The sequence below is a fragment of the Erinaceus europaeus genome, chromosome 18 (genome assembly GCF_950295315.1).
Source record: "Erinaceus europaeus chromosome 18, mEriEur2.1, whole genome shotgun sequence".
NCBI classification, from domain to species: Eukaryota; Metazoa; Chordata; class Mammalia; order Eulipotyphla; family Erinaceidae; genus Erinaceus; species Erinaceus europaeus.
In genome coordinates, this window is record NC_080179.1 from 38,660,468 (window position 1) to 38,680,420 (window position 19,953).

Genomic DNA, 19,953 nt, shown 5'->3' on the forward strand with positions numbered 1-19,953 from the left:
CAAACTGACCAGTTACCCAGAGGCTACAGAAAATTACTCACCTGACGTTAAGTAGTCAGAAAGTCCAGTTTTATAGAAATGAGATCTGTTTGGAAGTTCGGGCTCAGATAGTAGCCCTCAAGTGCCAAGAATCTGTGTAACATCTGCACTTGACCTCATTCTTGTATTTCAACACCAGGAGGAGGAAGTTGTGAGGGGTAGCTGAGCAAGCACTCATTTAGCGCCAAGCTTGTCCAGATATGTTTATAAACTCAATTAACCACCAAAATAGCTTAAATTGGGGCTTTGTGATGGTCACTTGAGAGATAAAGGAAAACATAAAGCAATATTCATGTGTCTTATTTTAAGTTTCATGCCACAGCCTTCAAATGAGCACACAATGGTACCTCGCCATCTTATTCATTGGCAAACTTTTTTTTGTAAAGAGCCAGATGGTCAATCTTGTCAACTTTATGGGCTGTGCATACTCTGTCACAACTACTTAGCTCTGCTGTTGCCCTGTGAGTACAGCTGGATATGAATCAGCAAAGCTGTGTTTCAACAAAACTTTATATGTAGAAACAAACATGGGGGGGTCAGATGGTAGTGCCAAGTGCAAGAACTATGCAAAGATTCCAGTTCTAGCCCCTGGTCCCCCACCTGTAGGGAGGTAGCTTCACAAGCTATGAAGCAGGTCTGCAGGTGTCTGTCTTTCTCTCCATCTCTCTGTCTTCCCCTTCTCTTTCAGTTTTTGCTGTACTACCCAACAACAACAGAAGCAGCAGTAGCAGCAACACAACAACAACAGCAACAACAACAATGGGGGAAAATGGTCTCCAGGAACAGTGGATTAACAGTGCAGGCACTGAGCCCCAGAAATAACCCTGGAGGCAAAATAAATAAATAAATAAATAAATAAATAAATAAATAAGAAATGGACATTGCGATGTCTTATGAGATAAAATAGTTTCCTTTTGATTTCTGCCCACACCTCCAACCAGGTATACCATCACCCAGCACCAAAATATTTTATTTGTTTTATTTTAATGAGCAAGAGATAGAGAAATAGGTACCAGCACAGAAGTTCAGCTCTGGCTTATGGTGGTGGTCTCGGTGGTAGAATTGAATGTGGGACTTTAGAATCTGAGGCATGAAAATTTTTTTGCATAACCACTATGCTATCTTCTCCACTCCCAAACATACTTTTTACTTAAACCCTGTAATGATTCTCCATTTTACTTAGAGTGAAACTCACAACCTCACAGTCTGGTCCTGTGTGCTCTTTGAACTCATGCCCCACCACTCCTCTGCTCACTGAGCATCACTCCAAACAGAAGGCTCCCTTTCTGTTCTCAAACATGCTGTGTGTGTCTCCTAAACTATGGAGCTTTCACTGCAGGGTTAACGAGAGGAGTAACTCTCATTAATGAATCATTAAAGTTATTAATGAATAACTCCTGTCACCTGCCTGACAAATTCAGGCTCGTGGTGACTATGAAGCCCTACAGACTGTATGAAAGTTGTTCAGTGGTCACTTAGTCATTCAAAGTAGCCTCACTAAATTTTCTTTAACTTCATATATATATATATATATATATATATATATATATATATATATATATATTTTTTTTTTTTTTTTTTAAATTTATCTTTATTTTTTTATTGGATAGAGACAGAAATTGAGAGGGGAGGGAGAGATAGAGAGGGACAGAGTGAGAGGCAGAGAGACACCTGCAGCCCTCACAAAGTTTTCTTCTTGCAGGTGGGGACTGGGAACTTGAGCCCAGGTCCTTGCGCACTGTAAAATGTGCACTCATGCCGGGCTTTTCATGGGGAGACCTCTTCCTGGGCACAGACTCCTGGCTTACCAGCTCTGTTGTGCACCAGATGCAGGGGCCTAGGGGAATGTTCCGGGGTAGCAGGTAACATGTCAACAACACATTGGGTACTCCTTTTTCAACTGTAATCCAAGCCAGTTTATTAATCCTTAATCTTTTTTTCTCTTCTAGTTATACCACACCTGAATGTATCTTTACGTAATATAATACTTAATCTTGCAGGTTGTTGAGATTTGCCTTAAGTGGGATAATTGCTGGCATTTTCCTCAGTCTGCCTTAGACATATAATACTATACTCATCTACTGGGTCTATACTGGATATACTATTCTGTTTACTCAAGCTATTATTGATGCACTTTTGGGTGGATCCCTTGTTTATAATCTATGAGCATTTGTGCATTTACTTTTTAAGCACTGGTGCACACATTTCTGTTGGTCACCATAACCAGTGCCAGAATGTTTGAGTCATACAAGATACAGAATCCAAGTTACAGGCTGGTAGCCAATGGCTTTCCTCAAATGCTTCTACCATTTTATGGTCCCACTATCATTGTTCCAGATTTTTCCCCTCCCTTTCTTCTTTTATTTCTCTCTTTTTCTTTGTTTCTTCCCTTCTTTCTTTCCTTTATAAATTTAATTTATTTATTTTGGATAGAGACAGAGAAAAATTGAGAAGAAAAGGGGGTAGATAGAGCAGGAGATAGATAGATAGATAGATAGATAGATAGATAGATAGATAGATAGATATAGATAGATAGATTTAGCACTGTTTCACCACTTGTGAAGTTTTTCCCCTGCAAATGGGAGTGGGAGCTTAAACTGGAGTTGTTGTGCAAAGTAGTATGTCTGCTTTACCAGATGTACCACCACCTGGTCCCCAGTGCTTCAGAATCTTACCAACTTCAGTGATGCTGGGGACTTAAATATTTGCTTGACTAAAGGTTACTGTAGCTTATGTTGTTTTGTTGCTTCCATACTCCTTACTTACAGGAATCTGTAAGGACCTACATAAGAGTCAAATGCCCCTGTAGCTCCAAATCTCCAGCAAACAGGCATGTATGTCACTATCATTCTTAATTATTTTTTAAAATTTCTTTATTGGGGGATTAATTTTTTACAGTACACAGTATATACAGTAGTTTGTACATACATAAAATTTCTCAGTTTTCCACATAACAATACAATCCCCACTAGATCCTCTGTCATCCTTTCCCAGGACCTGTACTCACCCCTCCACCCACCCCAGAATCTTTTACTTTGGTGCAATACACCAACTCCATCCAGTTCAGGCTCTGCTTGTGTTTTCTCTTCTGATCTTGTTTTTCAACTTCTGCCAAGAAAGAGATCATCTCATATTCATCCTTCAGTTTCTGACTTATTTCATTTAACATGATTTCTTCTACCTCCATCCAAGATGGGCTGAAAATGGTGAAATAACTATTTTTTAAAATTTCTTTATTGGGAAATTAATGTTTTACATTTGACAGTAAATACAATAGTTTGTACATGCATAACATTTCCCAATTTTCCATATAACAATACAACCCCCACTAGGTCCTCTGTCATCCTTTTTGGACGTGTTTTCTCCCTCCCCACTCACCCCAGAGTCTTTTACTTTGGTGTAACATGCCAATTCCAGTTCAGGTTCTACTTGTGTTTTCTCTTCTGATATTGTTTTTCAACTTATTCCTGAGAGTGAGATCATCCTATATTCATCTTTCTGTTTCTGACTTATTTCACTTAACATGATTTTTTCAAGGTCCATCCAAGATTGAATGAAAACAGTGAAGTCACCATTTTTTATAGCTGAGTAGTATTCCATTGTGTGTATATACCACAACTTGCTCAGCCACTCATCTGTTGTTGGACACCTGGGTTGCTTCCAGGTTTTGGCTATTACAAATTGTGCTGCTAAGAACATATGTGAACTCAGATCTTTTTGGATGGGTGTGGTGGGTTCCTTAGGATATATCCCCAGGAGAGGTATTGCAGGATCATAGGGTAGGTCCATTTCTAGCCTTCTGAGAGTTCTCCAGACTGCTCTCCATAGAGGTTGGACCAATTGACATTCCCACCAGTAGTGCAGAAGGGTTCCTCTGTCCCCACAACCTCTCTAGCACTTGTTGCTGTTACCTTTTCTGATGTTTGACATTCTCATAGGAGTGAAGTGGTATCCCATTGTTGTTACCCTTCTTAATTTGACAGCAGCTCTAGCACTGGGATATGGGAATGCGGACAGAGACTAGAGACATAATTAAATTGACTTTGTCTCTTTGAATCCAGATACTTGTTCCCTCCACCCTCACTCCTTCTGCAGCCTGCTCTCGGTGGTTGATTAATTTGCTGTAAAGCCCCTGAGTGGTGCAGCTGCGTGAAGGATGAGAAATCAGGCTGGGCTGTGGCTGGTGAATAGCAGCCCATCCATCACTCTGAGGGGGAAACTGCTCTTTTAAAGGGGAGGAGTGAATTGTTTCTGGCCTGGGTCTAAGTCAGGCAAACACTTGGAACAGTGACAGAGCTTTCAGCCCTGGGCTAGGTCCCTGATTGGTTATTTGTTGACGCTCAAAGTGTCACACTTTGCAAATTTGCTGTTTATAGGCATTTGACAAGTGGGGAAGAGACATCACCATGCTTTCCTCATGGCTTCTTAAAGATGTTCTGGGTCCTTCCAGTGTCTGCTCTGTGTTACCTGGCCTGTACTTCTCCTTCCAGAAGGCCAGTGCTGGCCAGCTAGTCCTTGTACTCTGCTCCCCCCCCCCCCCCCAGTGGATGATTTCTATCTTCCAGGGGACATTGGCAACATCTGCAGACAGTTTTCAGTTGTCACAACTGGGCAGTGCTGCTAGCATCCAATTGGGGCCAGTCCTGCTGCTGGTTCAGCTTGCCAACAGCATAAAGGCTGGAGACCCTACATCAATGCATAGACTGGTCAACATCTATGAATAGGCTAACAGCGACAGAGGCCAGCAATTGTTGACCACAGAAATCAGCCATATCCTGCCTGGAAATCTGGGGAAGTCTTCACCCTGGTTTCTTCTGGACTGGTCAGACCCTGTAGTTTTTATTTTGCCATTGGTTCTTTGGTCAAGTGGAAAGTCACATGCTTTTCAGATGCTACCCCAGGTGCCGCCTCTCCTATCCCATGATGACTACCTGGCAAGCCCAGATCTGGGGACAGAAGATAGGAGCCTAGCAGGGACCTAGAAGGGACCCAGATGACAAGGACACAACAGGGTTTTGGGTGTGCAGCTGTGGTGACTCACCATAGAGCAGCACCATGGAGGAAGGAGAAGATGGCAAAGATGGTGTTCCTGCAGATGGTGGCTGTGGGTGTGAGGGCTGAGAACAGTCTGGGTGGTGGTTGGTCCGGCAGTGTCACTTCACTCTCAGGGTCTCAGTTTCCTGTGTATAAAGTGGGGACGGTAAGGGTGTCAAACGCTTTGAATTGTTGTGATGTTATCTACCCTGACCCACAGAGAGACATTCCAGTGTCCCAAAGAAGCTTCTCTTGTGAGAGTGTATTTGGGAGAATTACAGGCTGAGTTTGCTCTCCACATGTTTAAAGGCTCAGCACACATAATCTCTCTCTCTCTCTCTCTCTCTCTCTCTCTCTCTCTCTCTCTCTCTTTCTCTCTTTCTCTCTTTCTCTCTATCTCTTTTCCAGAGCACTAATAAATTCTGGCTTATGGTATTGCAGGGGATTGAACCTGGGACTTTGCAGCCTCAGGCACGACAGTTTGCTTGCATAACCATTATGCTATCACCCCCACACCACGCATAATCTCAACAAAGAATTGAGGAGAAACATTGCTTCACTGTTTGTGAAGCTTCTTCCTGCAAGTGAGGGCCAGGGCTCCAATCCAGTCTCTTATGTATGGTGACATGCACTCAACCAAGTGCACTGCTTCCTGGCCTGGAGGCTCTTTGATTGGCTCACATTGTCTGGCTCTGTGTCTTTGGCCTCCCTGTCACCAGGAGACCTGTTGCTGTGGCACATTAAGGTCTCATCTGGGACATGACGGAATGTCTTCCCACCTTAAGGCAGCAAAAAGCCAGGTACACAGACCTCATCCCTTCCTTGATGTGGGAGAGCTCTGCTGTCTTGCTCAGAAGTCCCCTTCCTGAGGCATCCTCTCCATACATGCTCATCATGTCCCTACCACCCCACAGCTGCCTTCCAGGTGCTCTCAGCAGTTACCAGGTTATGAGGGGAAGGACCACCAGGCATGGCAGTCACCACCAGACCTGAGGGCTCACTTACCACAATGCTGATCCTAGCATAAAAGTCACAGTGGATTCTGGGCTTCTCCTGGCTTCCTCTGTTCCCAGGAATCTCAAGGGGTTGGGGGTGGGGGTTACTGTCTGGGGTGAGCTCCAGAGCCTGGCTGGTGAAAGAGCCCATGTTTAAGGTTGACAAGGCAGCTCAGAGGTAGAGAGCTGGATTTGATTCCAGCACCACACACAATAGCAAAATGGTGGAGCAATGATCAGATGCCATCTCCTTTCCCACTCCTGCTGTCTTCTCTGAGACAAAACAAAATAAAGGAATGAACATTCACAAGATACAGTTTTAGTAGATTAATGACAACACCATATCCTTCCATCTTCTTAGAAACAGGCCCAGGCCCATAGTTCACCTTTGCCCTTGATGCAGAGGAATAAGAGAACAAGCTCTATCGGAGTATCTACTGTACACCAGGTTGCAGGGGACTTGCTTTTTTCCTCCTTCCCATACTCCTCCTCCTCTTCCTTACACACACACACACACACACACACACTGCTGAGAAGTAGCTACTATTTATCTCACAATGCAAAGCCCAAGGTTCAGATTGGTAAACACACATGCACAGAGCTGGAGCAGGACTGCAGTGAGAACCAGCTGATGATCTGGGATCCTGGTGTCCTTTGACCTCATGCTGCTCAGAGCCACCTCTAGTGAGAGGCACACCAGTCCCACAGAGGAATAGCTAGGTAGCCAGTGTGTGTGTGTGTGTGTGTGTGTGTGCTGGGGAGTCGAGGGGAATGTTAGCCTTCATTGTGAACTCTTGCTGTCAGCCTCTGTAATGATTTGGATAAATAGCATGCTAATTAAATTCAGAAAGAATATTAAATTGGGAGGGAGCATAAACACCGGTGAGAATAAAGGCAAGAACTCAAGAGGAATCTGAGAGGCTCTCAAAATGTATTGGAAACAATAAACTGAAATTCAAGCTTCAAAAACAAATCAGATGAGCGATTTTCAGGTGTTTGGGGTGGTAGCAGGGTGAGAGCTCTGTCCAGGCCTGGATTTTTGCCTCAAGTGCCAGGAAGGTGCGGGATATGAATTGCATGAAGGGAAGATGCTCAGTGGCTCTGCATGTGCTGTGTCTAGTGTTCTGTGCTAAGGTGCTTTTGTAGGGTTGGACAGCTGCGGACTCCAAGTGTCCCCTCTGGGGCCCAGGGAGATGAACCAAGGGAAATCATGAAGGAAGATGACTTCTCAAACTGTGCAGGACCAAGAAGGTGCTAACACAGGCATTTGTCCAAGGAAATGGAAATCTGTTCAGGTTCTATGTGGGACTATGTGAAATCTTGGTAGAGCTTAGGGAAGCTCTCCCATCCTTGGATGGAGGTCTGGAAAGACACCCCACTTGTTAGCCTCTCTCCTTATAGAGATCAGCCAAGAGGGAAAAGTCTCCCAGACTCAGTTTCTCCTTATTAGTCTCTCAAGCTCACAGGAAGCCTACAAGTCTCTCACACTTAGTTTCCCCTGCTAGCAGGCCAAATGGCTGCCTGCTTTAGGGTTCACTCAAAGTTCACACATCCACTTCACCTTTTAATCACAAAGAAGAACACACTCTATCAAGAGCCCCTAACACCAGACAGTGAAAAGCCCCCAAATTCTATTTCCTTGTGCCTTTTGATATCTATGATTTACATAAAGCTTTCTTTCTTTTTTTAAAATGTTTTTATTGTCTTTATTTATTGGATAGAGACAGCCAGAAATCGAGAGGGAAGGAGGTGATAGAGAGGGAGAGAGACAGAGAGACACCTGCAGCACTGCTTCACCACTCACAAAGCTTTCCCCCTGCAGGTGGGGACCGGGGGCTCAAACCCGGGTCCTTGAGTGTTGTAATATGTGTGCTCAACCAGGTGTGCCACCACCTGGCCCCTGCTTTGTTTTTCTTTTCTCTACCTCACTGTACTGGTTTAACCCCTATGCTTCTCTCAAATGTCTTTGGATAATTAACCTGCCTGCATCATGGAGAATAATCATTTTGACCTTTATGTATCACATCAATTCTTGTCATACCAGCCCCCTACCATAGGGGCAAGCTGACCTTTAAGAAACCTGTGATTTATGACATATTTGAAAAATGTTCTTTGTTTAACTCTCTATATAAACCTGTATCCATCTCCAAATAAATGAGTGTTCATACCAGAGTATTCCCCAGTGCCTCCTTTCTGAATCATACAGTCCCTAAGAGCTGGTGAGGGAGGGTCAGTGACTTACCCAGGCTGGATCCACTCCACGTGAGTGCTAGCAGTTCTAGGAGCCCCCAACTGCTCTTTATATATTTTTTGTCTGTGTGGTGCTGGTGGTGGGGTGATGAAGGCAGGAGTGGGGGATAGGGGGATGACTCTTGCTGAAACACAGTTTAATCTCACAATATTATGAAGTCTTCCCATGTCACAGTTTCCCTATCTGCTCAACAGAGGCTGTGGGTAGGAGGTGGAAGTATATATGTGTGTGGGCTCTGGTTGAGTTGAAGTCAGAAATGACAGGAAGTGCCTGGGGGACCACAGACACTGCTGCACCACCAGAGCACACACTGGTGTGCCTGGGGAAAGGAAATTGCTACATAGGAAATGGGGGTGGTAACAGGTGTGGGTGTGGCTTAGCAAGGAGGTGAAGGCAGACCTGGGATGTTTATAAGCTACACCTGTGTGGCTCTCGCTTTCTGCTAGGTGAGCCTGTGAACATGTGAGTGAGTCTCTCTCTCTCTTTCTCTCTTTTAATCTTTCATTGTCTTTCTTGACCTAACATGTGCATGTTCTCAATTTTCTTGAATAAAATTTAAAATTCCTGAAAATCGTGCTCTCTTTTCAATTCTTTGTTGGGATTATACATGATGCACTTTTAAACATGTGGGGAAGAAACTCAGCCTGTAATTTTTCTCAGTACAGTTTTTCTTAGTACAGTTGGCTGCTCTCCACAGAGCTAGAAAGGGATCAAAGATGAAGCAGCAGCCTGCATCTTCTGTTGGGACTGGAGTCAGAGAGGAGGGCTACCTTTGAGTTCTATAGAAACAGAAACTATGTATCTTTGGGAGGTGAGACCAACACCAAGAAAGTGGGTGTCACCATCAGAGGCTGGATTACCAGCCAGGTTTAGGTTGGCACAGTGGGCACTGGGTTGAGTTTTCACTGGGGAATGTTGGTTTCTTTCTGCTTCCTTTTCTCCTTTTTCCTCTTCTTCTTCTCCCTTTTTTTTGCCAATTTTTTTATTTAAGAAAGGATTAATTAACAAAACCATAGGGTAGGATGGGTACAACTCCACACAATTCCCACCACCCAATCTCCATATCCCACCCCCTCCCCTGATAGCTTTCCCATTCTCTATCCCTCTGGGAGCATGGACCCAGGGTCATTGTGGGTTGCAGAAGGTAGAAGGTCTGGCTTCTGTAATTGCTTCCCCACTGAACATGGGCGTTGACTGGTCGGTCCATACTCCAAGTCTGCCTCTCTTTCCCTTCTTCTTCTCCTTCTCCTTCTCCTTCTCCTTCTCCTTCTCCTTCTCCTTCTCCTTCTCCTTCTCCTTCTCCTCCTCCTCCTCCTCCTCCTCCTCCTCCTCCTCCTCCTCCTCCTCCTCCTTCTTCTTCTTCTTCTAGCGTTTGCCCTTGTTCTGTAGCCAGTTAACAGTGTCGGGTTGAGCCTAGTAGGGTGTGTCTCTGGGGAAGCAGAGCTCCAGGACACATTGGTGGGGTCTTCAATCCAGGGAAGCCTGGCCAGCATCCTGATGGCATCTGGAACCTGGTGACTGAAAAGAGAGTTAACATACAAAGCCAAACAAATTGTTGAGCAATCATGGACCCAAAGCTTGGAATAGTGGAGAGGAAGTGTTAGGGAGGTACTCACTGCAAACTCTAGTGTACTTCTGCTTTCAGGTATATATTTTGCAGTAGTTTATGGATACATGTGAACATATGCTCTCTCTCATAGAAACTGGTGTATATCTAGGTTTTGGGACTTTGTTAGAAAGTGAACCACCTGAGATGAAATTAGAGTATACTATGAAAGGAAAGGTCTCACCTGAGTAATGAAGCTGAAGGGTTGTAATTCCACACATGAAGTCTCTGGACACAGTCTGAAGTGAAGCATGTTGAGGTGGCAATCGTTGCGTTGGTTAGGTTGTGATCGGCGGATGCAATATTATTTGATATGGATTGGAAAAGGCATACGGGGAAGTGAGCCCTATCCAAGGGTTCCAGGACTGGGGGAAGTAGGGGCTCTATAGTGGAGATGTGAGGTTCCTGCTGTCTTAGGGTTCAAAAAGACAATCGATAGTTAATGTTATCATCACATTATTTGGTAACTGGGTTAACTTTGAAAAGTCCTTTTGCTGTACAGTACCAGTGTCTTGTATATAGCTGTGCTATTGGATGCTTCTAATCTACTTGGTCTAGGCTTTTGAGAGAGTCCACATATCAAATACACAGCCTATATATTAAAAAGATTCAGTTTGTGTTTTGAAAAACTTTGGGACATACAATTGATTTTCCCCCTCTCATATTAATTAACTAGTGATTTATATGTCTAGATTTTGCTAAGAGTGTTCATAAAAACCATTCCCACCACCAAAAGACTGTGACTCATCCCTCCCACCTACTCCCACCCCCCACTGGCCCAGGAAGCTGCATGTCTACCCCTCACCACAGAGTTTTTACTTTGGTGCCCTGCTTACAATTTGGTCAGGTCCTGCTTTTAGTTTCCCTTTCAGATCTCCTTAGTCAGCTTCGGTTGATGAGTGGGATCATCCCATACTCATCTTTATCTTTCTGACTTAGCTCACTTAACATAATTCCTTCTAGCTCTGTCCAAGATGGGTCAGAGAAGGTGGGTTCATTGTTCTTGATAGCTGCATAGTATTCCATTGTGTATATGTACCACAGCTTTCTCAGCCACTCATCTGTTGTTGGGCACCTGGGTTGCTTCCAGGTTTTAGCTATTATGAATTGTGCTGCTATGAACATAGGAGTACACACCTCTTTTTGGTTGGGTGTTATGGAGTCCTTGGGGTATAACCCCAGGAGAGGAATAACTGGATCATATGGAAGGTCCATGTCTAGCCTTCTGAGAGTTTTCCAGACTGCTCTCCACAGAGGCTGTACCAATTTACATTCCCACCAGCAATGTAAAAGGGTTCCTCTGTCCCCACAACCTCTCCAGCATTTGTTGCTGCTGTCCTTTTTGATGTATGCCATTCTTACAGGAGTGAGGTGGTATCTTAGTGTTGTCTTAGTTTGCATTTCTCTGACAATCAGTGACCTAGAGCAGTTTTTTCATATGTTTGTTAGCCTTTTGGATCTCCTCTGTGGTGGATGTTTTGTTGATATACTCTGCCCATTTTTGGATGGGGTCATTTGCTTTTTTGGTGCTAAGTTTGCTGAGCTCTTTATATATTTTGGTGATTAGTTTCTTGTCTGATATATGGCATGTGAAGATCTTCTCCCATTCTCTGAGGGGTCTCTTTGTTTGTTTAATAGTTTCTTTGGATGTGCAGAAGCTTTTCAATTTGATGTAGTCCCATTGGTTTGTTTCTGCTTTAGTCTTCCTTGCAATTGGGTTTGATTCATCAAAGATGTCCTTGAGGTGTATGTGGGAAAGTGTTTTACCAATGTTTTCCTCTAAGTATTTGATTGTTTCTGGTCTGACATCTAGGTCTTTGATCCATTTGGAGTTGATTTTTGTTTCTGGTGAGATAAAGTGGCTCAATTTCATTCTTTTGCATGTTACAACCCAGTTTTCCTAGCACCATTTATTGAAGAGAGCCTCCTTTTTCCATTTAATCCTTCGGACCCCCTTATCAAAGATTAGTTGCCCATAGGTGTGGGGATTTATTTCTGGGCTTTCAATTCTGTTCCACTGGTCTGTGTGCTTATTTTTGTTCCTGTACCATGCTGTTTTGATGATGATGGCTTTATAATATAGTTTAAGGTCTGGGAGTGTGATGCCTCCATTTCTGTTTCTTTTCCTCAAGATGTTTTTGGCAATTCTAGGTGTTTTCAGGTTCCAGATAAATGATTGTAGTGTTTGTTCTATTCTCTTAAAGAAGCTTGGTGGAACTTTGATGGGTATTGCACTACATTTGTATATGGCTCTGGGGAGAATATTAATTTTGATGATATTTATTCTTCCAATCCATGAGCATGGGATATCTTTCCATTTCTTGGTATCAGTTTCTATTTCCTTGAGTAGTGACTCATAGTTTTCAGAATACAAGTCTTTCACTTCTTTGGTCAACTTTATTCCTAGGTATTTGATTGATTTTGCTGAAATAGTAAATGGGAGTGATTTCTGGATGCCTTCTTCTTCAGATTTAGTGTTTGCATAAAGAAATGCCACTGATTTTTGTACATTGCTTTTGTAGCCTGATACTTTGCTATATTGCCTAATAACTTCCAGTAATTTTCTGCTGGATTCTTTAGGTTTTTCTATGTATACTATCATATCATCTGCAAATAGTGAGAGCTTGACTTCTTCCCTTCCAATCTGTGTATTCCTTTGATTTCTTTCTCTTGCCTGATTGCTATGGCAAGAACTTCCAATATTATGTTGAAGAGTACCGGTGACAGTGGACAGCCCTGTCTAGTCCCCGATCTGAGGGGGAATGCTTTCAGTTTCTGTCCATTGATTATGATGTTGGCTGTAGGTTTGCTATATATAGACTCCACTATCTTGAGGAATTTCCCATCTATTCCCATTTTTTGTAGAGTTTTGAGCATGAATGGGTGTTGTATTTTGTCAAAGGCTTTCTCTGCATCTCTTGAGATAATCATGTGGTTTTTGGCTTTGCTTTTATTGATGTGGTGAATGACATTGATTGACTTACGGATGTTGAACCAGCCTTGCATTCCTGGGATGAATCCCACTTGGTCATGATGAACAATCTTTTTGATATATTGCTGTATCCGGTTGGCCGAGATCTTGTTTAATATTTTGGCATCTATGTTCATCGGCGATATTGGTCTGTAGTTTTCCTTTTTTGTTCTGTCCCTATCAGCTTTTGGTATCAGGGTGATGTTGGCTTCATAGAAGGTGGAAGGGAGTATTCCTGTTTCTTTAATGTTATGGAAAAGCTTAAGAAGTATGGGTACTAACTGTTTCCTGAAAGGTTTGTAGAATTCATTTGTGAAGCCATCTGGTCCAGGACTTTTGTTGTTGGGGAGATTCTTAATAACGGTTTCAATTTCTTTGTCTGTGATTGGTGTATTTAGATTTTGTGGTTCTTCTTGGTTCAGTTTTGGAAGGGCATATGCTTCTAGGAATTGTTCCATGTCTTCCAGATTCTCTAGCTTGGTGTCATATAGTTCTTTATAGAACTTTTGCGGGATTCTCTGGATTTCTTTGGTGTCAGTTGTGATATCTCCTCCATCGTTTACAATTCTATTAATTTGAGTCTTCTCTCTTTTTTGTTTGGTGAGTCTGGCTAGGGGTTTGTCAATTTTGTTTAATCTTTCAAAGAACCAACATTTGGCTTCATTGATCTTTTGTATGGTTCTTTTATTTTCAATGCTGTTTACTTCTGCTCTAACTTTAGTGATTTCTGTCCTTCTGGTTGCTTTAGGGTTCCTTTGTTCCTCTTCCTCTAAGTCCTTGAGGTGTGCAGGTAGGTCGTTCATTTGAACTTCTTCTTGGTGTTTAATATGTGATTGTATGGCTATAAGTTTCCCTCTCAGTACTGCTTTAGCTGTGTCCCAAATATTTCGATAGGTTGTGTCTTCATTTTCATTAGTTTCCTGGAACATTTGAATTTCCTGCTTGAGTGAGTCTCTGACCCAGTGGTTCTTAAGGAGTATGTTGTTTAGTTTCCAAATTCTGTGACTTTTAATAATTTTCTGTTTGTTGTTAAATGTTAGTTTTACTCCACTGTGGTCTGAGAAGATACTTGGGATGATTTAAATGCTCTTGAATTTATTGATTCTGTCTTTGTGGCCTAACATGTGGTCTATCCTTGAGTATGTGTTATGTGGATTTGAAAAGAAGGTGTATTCCGGTTTTTTGGGGTGGAGGAGTCTGAAAATGTCCAAGAGGTCTAGTTTGTCAATCTCTTCATTCAATTCTCTTGTATCTTTATTGGTTCTCTGCTTTGTTGATCTGTCTAAGTGTGAGAGTGGGGTATTGAAGTCTCCCACTATTATTGTATTACTATTGATGTATTTTTGAAATTCTTTCAGTAGGTGCTTAATGTATTTAGATGGTCCCTCACTGGGTGCAGAGATGTTAATAATTGTTAAGTCTTCTTGGCTGATTGATCCTCTAATCATTATGTAATGTCCTTGCCTATCTTTTATTACTTTATTTAATTTAAAATCTATCGTGTCTGAGATGAGAATGGCTGTTCCTGCCCTTTTTTGTGGTCCGTTCGCCTATATGATAGTTTTCCATCCTTTCACTTTGTCTGGGTTTATCTTGTTGTGACAGATGGGATTCTTGCAAGCAGAATATGGTTGGATTATGTTTTCTTATCCATCCCCCCACCCTGTGCATTTTGATGGGTGAGTTTAAGCCATTGACGTTTATTGATATTATGAATTTAATGTATTGTAGTGCCATTTTTCAAAAAAAAATTTGTTTGCTCTGATATATTGCAAGTATTATAGTGATGTTCTTCTTTATAAGAGGTCTTTTATAACCTCTTTCAGGGCCGGCTTGGTGATGGTTGCCTCCTTTATCTGTTGTTTGTCTAAGAAGGTTTTGATCCCTCCATCTAGTTTGTGAAAGTCTAGCAGGATATATTATCCTTGGTTGAAAGCCTTTTTCATTCAGGGCTTGATAGATATCTTGCCATTCCCTTCTGGCTTTTAGAGTTTGAGTGGAGAAGTCTGCAGATAATCTTATGGGATTTCCCTTGTATGTGACTTTTTGTTTCTCTCTTGCAGCCTTTAGGATCCTTTCTTTATCCTTATTTCTTCTCATTGTGACTATGTTGTGTTTTGGTGTTCAGGTCTGCGTTGATTCTGTTTGGTACTCTCTGGGCCTCTTGAATCTTGATGTCCTTTTTGTTATTCAGGTCTGGAAAGTTTTCTTCTATTATTTCCTCTAGAATTTTTGCTTCCCCTTCCTCTCTTTCTTCCTCTGGCAGGCCAATTATATGAATGTTACTTCTTTTGAGATCATCCCATATGTCTCTGTTGTTGTTTTCAGTGTCTCTCAATCTCTTTTTAAGCTCTTTCACCTCTTTCTTAGTTTTCTCTAACTCATCCTCTGTCTGACTAATTCTGTTTTCTGCTTCTGTTAGTCTGCTTTCCCTTGCCTCAGCTTCTTTCTTCATTACAGCTATTTCAGCTTTCAGTTCTCTAATTGCCTCAAGATAATCAGTATTTTCCTTGGGGGTCTCAACTGTTGTTTACCTAATACTGGAATTCCTTTCCTCCAATGTTGTTTTCATTTATGTGATTAATAAGTTTATTATTGCTTGCATACTTTTCTTATCTATGGTTACTTCTGGCTGATTTGTAGTTTCTTCTGGGCTCTTGTCTTCATTCATTGGAGTAGCAGTTTTATTTGTTTTTGATCTACCCATTTTTTTATTTATGTGTTTCTTTCTTTCTTTTATGCTCTGTTGTTCCTCAGTTGTTGTGTCTTGAGTACAAGCAACACTGTACTAAATACCTTTATGACAATTGCACTCACCAACCTCAGGAATTACAGTAGCAACTGAAGCAAGTATTGAAGCAGTTTAATCATTACCAGTTACCCAAACAATTTCTCCAGTCCGTGAAAAAATAGTAACCAAATCCCAGTGAATAAGAAAGAGAAAAGAAAGAAGGGATAGCAAGAATAGACAGTTATGCAAATCTACTATCCATTGTATATTCTAGGGATAACAAGAGGGGAAAGGAAACTAGAGCAGAGATACACACATAGAGTCCACTCTGAGTCAGATTTCTTCCCCAAAATAATTCACAAGTTCAGAAAGGCAAAAAGAAGGAAGTGTATGACAAGATAAAAAAAAAGAAAAGGAAAGAAGAGACAAGAGAGAGAAAAGGGAAGAGAAGAAAAAGAGCTGTAATTAATGAGCAGTTAAAGGAAAGGTTTTTTTTTATTACTTTATTTTTAATTTAATTTTTTTGATTAGCTAGGAGGGGGAGGGAGGGGAGAGTCTGTAGATGAGGTAGGATTAAGGAGACAAGTTCCTCCCACAATAGATAAGATGTCCACTACCCTAGCACTGAAATATATTCTAAGAGTTAATTCTGATCAACCTAAAGGGGGGGAAGATATATGCCTTTATATAATATTAATAGTAAAATAGAGCAGTGTAAAAAAAATAAAATAAAAAACCTGTCCCAGATTACCTCAAACCTTGTGATCAGAGGCAGCTGATTGTTAAGAATGAGAAAAAAAAAAACCTCAGGGCTAGACAAGGATAGCTGAAATAGACATTTATGCAAATCTACTATCCACTGTATATTCTAGGGGTGGCTAAAGGAGGAAGGGAAGTTGATCAGAGACACTTGCAGTGAGAGTCCACACTCAGTCAGAATTCTTCCCCAAAATAATTCCCAAATGTGTATCAGTGAATTCAAAAAAGCACACTGTTTGGTGGTGTGGGGGCTGGGAGCTGTGGCTTTGGAAGCTGTAGGATTAAGGAAGAAAGGATGACAAGAATGAGAAAAAGAAAAAAAAAGAAAGAGAGAAAAAAAGAAAAAGATAAGAAAAAGAACAGTCATAAAAGAGCAGTGAAAGGAAAGTTTTTTTAAAAAAAATTATTTATTTTTAATTATTTAATTAGGTATGTGGGGTGAGGTTGGGGGTTTGGCTACTTAGAAAGATAAAAGGCCAGAGGTTTCAGATGGGTATAGAATTAGAATGAATGATACTTCCTGGTGGGACAGGAATTTGGTAAAGAAAGAAGCTCCTAGCAGGGGAGCCTGCTAGGAGCTGGTCCCCAGGGACTGGTTAAGGGGGTGGGGAGGGGAAGGAGGTATGCTTAAAAATTAAAAGGAAAAAAAATTTTTCCCCTTTTTTCCTACTCTAATTCTTAACCCAAATTAAGTTATAGTCACCTCCTTGGTGTCACCGTTAGGACCCCTTATTGACTGGCCTACTAAAGGCAGAAAATCCTACCGTTTCCAGGAGGAGATGTGGTCAGAGCTCAAGCCACTAGCAGCTTCTCAGTCCGCCATCTTCCAGGAACCCCCTTCTCCCTTTTTTTTTTCTTTATGGGGGGGGTAGTGTTTTACAGTTGACAGCAAAACACAATAGTTTGTACATGCAGAATAGTTCTCAGTTTTCCACATAACAATTCAACCACCTCTAGGTCCTCCTCTGCCATCATGTTCCAGGACCTGAACCCTCCCACCCCACCCCAGAGTCTTTTACTTTGGTTCAATATACCAGCAAACAAACTGTTTCTAATGCTTGTAAGAACTATAGTGATTATCTTTGTGAGGTGGGAGAATGGGGATATAGAACTTAGTTTCCAGTGTCAAGACAAATCTACAGAATGATCGTAGGCCAGGGGCCAGGGGATGCTGATATTGAACTTGAAGGCTGCCTCTAGGGGGACACTAATTTGCAAGCACATCAACACTTTGGCAGCTGAGGAAAAATTTCAGGCAAAGAAGTGTAGATATTGGCAATTTGGGGCTGGGTTGGCTAAAAAGCCCTGAAGGCACTAGAATGAGGAGATGGGAGGGGACCTAGATAGTATCTGAAACACACAAACAGGAGTTGAGGGGCTAGTGCCTGGGGGATCTTCCACTTGGCACATGACAGGGGCCCTGATGTCTTGTTCATCTGTCAAGAAGTCAGAGTGCGTATTTGCAGAGAATTCTGATACTCTGAGTAATGATGCCTGTTATGGGAAAATTAGGCTTTTAGAAAAAATTGTCAGGGGCCGGGTTGTGGCACACTGGGTTAAGCTCACATAGTACAAAATGCAAGAACTCGAGCAGGGATCCTTGTTCAAGCCCTCGGCTTCCCATTTGCAGGGGCGTTGCTTCATAAGCATTAAAGCAGGTCTGCAGGTGTCTTTCTCCCTCTCAGTCTCCTCCTTCTCTCTCAATTTCTTTCTGTCCTGTCCAGAAAAAAATAATTAAAAAAAATGGCCTCCAGGAGCAAGGAATTCATAGGGCAGGCAACAAATCCCAGCAATAACCCTGGAGGCAAAGATAGATGATAGATAGATAGATAGATAGATAGATAGATAGATAGATAGATAGGGGAAAAAACAAACAAACAAAAGAAACTGTCAAGGACAAGGGCAGACCCATGGACCCCATCATAGCAAAGCCTTCTGGATGGCCTGGGAACCAGCATAGAGCTGTGGTGAAGAGGAAAATCTTCATATCTAGAAAGACAAACATGGGGTGATTCCACTCATAAAGCAGGTCTGAGGAACAAGACAAGTACTCATGGATTCAACAGGGAGAGGCTGGCAGGGATAAGATTGTTGGGGACCCAAGGGTGGAGAGAGGTGGCACTTGGTGAGGTATGCAGGCACCTGCTTGGGAAATTTGTCAAGTGGGATCCCTGTGGCTGTGACAGTCTTAGAAACCAGGGTCTCCTCAATGAAACTAAATAAGCTGCCAATGAAAAAGGAGTGAAGACTCCACACACCTGACTGACTCAGTCCAATCACCTCACTCGTTGGCACCTCTGCTTCATAATCACCTGTGGAAGTTCTTGTGCAAGTTAGGTTGTGAACATAAGGACTCTAGAAGAAAGGGGTGGGAGGTTCTCACAAGACAGGCCTCTGCCTCTGCCTGGCTTCTTTCTTCTTCCTTCCTCCCTTCCTCCCTTCCTCCCTTCCTCTCTCCCTCCCTCCCTTCCTCCCTTCCTCGCTTCCTTCCTTCTTTCCTTTCTTCCTTCCTTCTTTTCTCTCTCTCTCCCTCCCTTCCTTTCTTCTTTCTTTTTCTCCTATTCCTCCTTTTTCCTTTTAAATATATATTTTATTTATTTATTATTGGATAGAAACAGAGAGAGATTAAAAGGGGAGGGGGTGACAGTGCTCTGCTTCATCACTTGTGCACCTTTCCTCCTGCAGGTGGGGACCAGGGGTTTGAACCTGGTCCTTGCACACTGTAATATGAGCACTTAACCAGGTGCACCATTGTCTGTTTTCTCTTCCTTCCTTCCTTTCTTTCTTTCTTTCTTTCTTTCTTTCTTTCTTTCTTTCTTTCTTTCTTTCTATAACCTGAGTGATACTAAGCTTTGGCAATTATTATTGCTATTCATTTATTTATGTTACCATGGCCCTGCTCAGCTCTGTTTGATGGTGCTGAGGAGGCACGTGAGGGCTCAGAGTCTCAGGCACTAGAGTCATTTCCATAATCATTATGCTGTCTCCCCAGCCCTTGTGTCTGGTTTCATCTGATGGCATAAGGACTCCATAGCTCTGTTGGATTCTGAGCCTGTGGTGTATGGGTGCTCCCAGGGGTGTGGGTCTGCACTGCTTCACCTTCTTCATTTTGGAATTCCCTCAGAGAGAGAGAGCCATGCTTGCCTTCAAGGCCACATACTTAGCCCTTTTGTGGGCAGACTTACCCTCTGCTTTGTCCTCCCCCATGCAGTGTGGGAGCTTCCAGGCTGCTCTTCTCTGTTTAATAAGCTCAGAGCCACTGGTTACATACAATATGCTAACCTTTGTAAGGATTTTGCCTCCCCCCAAACCCCCAAGTTTCTCATTTCTCTGTCCACATTTAGGCCCAGACTCTGGGGATACCCATCAAACTCTCCCAGAATGAGGTTTCTACATTTTCTTTCCTCTTTTTTTTGCGAGGGATTGTCCTAGAGTGATCCTAAAACATCTGTCTCTTAGTTCAGGGTCAGGCAATACCACCAGCTTCCCTGCAGGTGTTACCAGTCTGAAGGGGCCCTCTATTCCTTAGCTTTGCTGGGAAGGGGTGGTGTGATTGTGGGCTCAGTG